Source organism: Euleptes europaea, chromosome 9 (genome assembly GCF_029931775.1).
Source record: "Euleptes europaea isolate rEulEur1 chromosome 9, rEulEur1.hap1, whole genome shotgun sequence".
Classification (NCBI taxonomy): domain Eukaryota; kingdom Metazoa; phylum Chordata; class Lepidosauria; order Squamata; family Sphaerodactylidae; genus Euleptes; species Euleptes europaea.
Window position 1 is genome coordinate 87,711,855 of NC_079320.1, and position 3,197 is coordinate 87,715,051.

Sequence of the window (3,197 nt, forward strand, 5' to 3'; positions counted from 1 at the left end):
CCGGCCCCTTGTGGGGGCCAACGTTTTCTCCGGCTTTTGCTCCGTCTCGCACCACCCAACGCGCGCGTCGCCTCGCAGAACAACTTCGGGGCTCCGACGATTCTGACGAGGAGGACTTGTATGGGGACGGCTCCCATTGGGCCACTGGTTTGCGGTCCAGTCGAGCGCATCGTCCGGGTGGCCCTGAGGAGGAAGTGCACCTATTGAGGGCTCAGAACCGAGAGTTATACGATCGTGTAGATCGCCTCCAGGATCAACTGGAACACTTGTTTCTAGACAACGAGCGCTCGCAACAGGCGCTGACGACTCCAGTGCAGCCCGTTCTCCCTGTTCAGCCGGGTATCCCAGCTCAACAACCCGCAGCACCAGTGCACCCCCAGCCGGGTGTACCCGCTCAGCCACCTGCTCTCCCCCTAGTTCCGGGAGCCCCGGCTGCACCAATTCCCGGAGCACCCGTGCTACCGGGTCAACCTATACCCGGTCTATGGAAGCAACCTCGGCTGAAGACGACATATGATGGTTCACTCGAAACTCTACCCTGTTTTCTTCATCAAGTGGACAGTTATATGAGGGAACAGGGGCAATACTTTCCCACTGAGGACAGCCGAGTCCGGTTCATAGCCTCTTTATTGACGGAGAAAGCAGCTGACTGGATGATCCTCCAATTTGACACTAGATCCCGATCTATCTGCTCCCTCAACAATTTCATGCTTGCCTTGCGGAGACGGTTTGAGGACCCCTTTATGGGAGAACAAGCCAAGGCAGAACTATTACAACTCAGACAGGGCTCCTCTCCAGTCCGGGAATTTGCGGATGAATTCCAGAGACTGGCAAGCAAGATTACAGCTGGTTGGGAAGGCGGAGGTTTCGAAGCACGGGTGCGGTCCAGCTAACAGTCACTAACTCAGGGGAGGGGCTGTGGCTCAGTGGTAGAGCATCTGCTTCGCATGCAGAAGGTCCCAGGTTCAATCCCCGGCATCTCCAGTTAAAGGAACTAGGCAGTAGGTGATGTGAAAGACCCCTGCCTGAGACCCTGGAGAGCCTCTGCCAGTCTGAGTAGACAATACTGACTTTGATGGACCAAGGGTCTGATTCAGTATAAGGCAGTTCAGTTTAGAGTCTAGGAGTTATACTGGACCAATGATTACTCCTAGAGAAGCAAGTTAACACAGCAGCAAAAAGGCATCCTATCAGCTTCACTTAGCTTGGAAGATGGCCCCCTACTTTGATTTGCCTGATCTGGCCACATGGATCCATGCTATGGTTACCTGAAGGCTGAACTACTGAAATGCACTCTACATGGGTCTCCCCTTAAAGGCATAGAAACTCCAGTTGGTACAGAGCGCCATAGCTTGACTGCTATTGGCCATGAACAGAATTGTTTTTCATATTTTGTGAGTTGCCCATTTCTTGACAATGGACTGCAAGCCACTTTTTCCACAGGGAAAGAACATAGATAGAAAAGCTGTATAATTGCTTAATACCTCTCCTCAAGGAGCTAAGAACATAAGAAAGGACCTGCTGGATCAGACCAAGGCCCATCAAGTCCAGCAGTCTGTTCACACAGTGGCCAACCAGGTGCCTCTAGGAAGCCACTAACAAGACGAGTGCAGCAGCACCATCCTGCCTGTGTTCCACCGCACCCAAAATAATAGGCATGCTCCTCTGATACTAGAGAGAATAGGTATGCAGCATGACTAATATCCATTCTAACTAACAGCCATGAATACCCCTCTCCTCCATGAATATGTCCACTCCCCTCTTAAAGCCCTCTCAAGCTGGCAGCCATCACCACATCCTGGGGCAGGGACTTCCACAATTTAACTATGCGTTGTGTGAAAAAATACTTCCTTTTATCTGTTTTGAATCTCTTACCCTCCAGCTTTAGCAGATGACCCCGTGTTCTAGTATTATGAAAGAGGGAGAAAAACGTCTCCCTGTCCACTCTCTCCAAACCATGCATAATTTTATAGACCTCTATTATGTCTCCCCTCAGCCGCCTTCTGTCCAAGCTAAACAGCCCTAAGCGTCTTAACCGCTCCCCATAGGACAGTTGCTCTAGTCCCCTAATCATTTTGGTTGCTCTTTTCTGCACCTTCTCAAGCTCTGTAATATCCTTTTTTAGGTGTGGTGACCAGAACTGTACACAGTATTCCAAGTGTGGTCTCACCATAGATTTGTACAAGAGCAGTATGATAGCAGTTTTATTCTCTATTCCTCGTCTAATTATAGCCAGCATGGAATTTGCCTTTTTTACAGCAGCTGCACACTGGGTTGACATCTTCATTGAGCTATCCACTACCACCCCAAGATCCCTTTCTTGGTCTGTCACTGCCAGCACAGATCCCATCAGTGTATATGTGAATCCCATTTGCCATTTTAATGCCCATTTTTCCAGTATGTAGAGATCCTTCTGGAGCTCTTCACAGTCCGATTTTGTTTTAACCACCCTAAATAATTTGGTGTCATCTGCAAACTTGGCTACCTCACTGTTTAACCCCAACTCCAGGTCATTGATGAACAGGTTGAAAAGCACCAGTCCCAATACAGATCCCTGAGGCACCCCACTGCTCACATCCCGCCATTGTGAGAACTGACCATTGATTCCTACTCTCTGCTTCCTATTTTTCAGCCAACTCTCAATCCATAAGAGGACTTGTGCTCTTATCCCGTGACTATGAAGTTTGTTTAGCAGTCTTTGGTGGGGGACTTTGTCAAAAGCTTTTTGGAAATCTAAATACACAATATCCACAGGCTCATTCCTGTCCACATGCTTATTGACGCTTTCAAAAAACTCTAAGAGGTTAGTGAGACAGGACCTACCCTTACAGAAGCCATGTTGGGTTTTGCCCAGCAGACCGTGCCCTTCTGTCTCACTATATTTATGTGGTTCCCTTTGATCCTTACAATAATCCTGGAAGGTAAGCTAGGCCAGGGTCACCCAGCAAGCTTTGTTGAGCAGAATTCCTCAGTATGAGTTTAGTACTGTCGCCGCTGCACCATCTGGACTCCATGATCTTTGGCTGGCTCCTTATAGGTAGCAAATATCCACAGCTGCTTAGAGCCATGCACACGCACATCTGGTTTTAGGAGGATACAGCCAAGGCATAACAACCCTGAAAGAGCTCTGGGGGGATGGCTGCAGACAATTTCCCGAGCTAGAACCTCTGAGCAGATGCAAAGTGATTTCCTATCAT

At 49.0% G+C, this 3,197-nt stretch overlaps 1 non-coding gene across 1 annotated transcript; it reads left to right on the forward strand.

Moving 5' to 3' along the window:
* Positions 1–912: 912 nt before the first annotated feature.
* TRNAA-CGC (transfer RNA alanine (anticodon CGC)) lies at positions 913–984 on the forward strand. Its single transcript has one exon. It is a non-coding gene; the product is annotated as a tRNA-Ala (tRNA).
* The last annotated feature ends 2,213 nt before the right edge of the window (positions 985–3,197 follow it).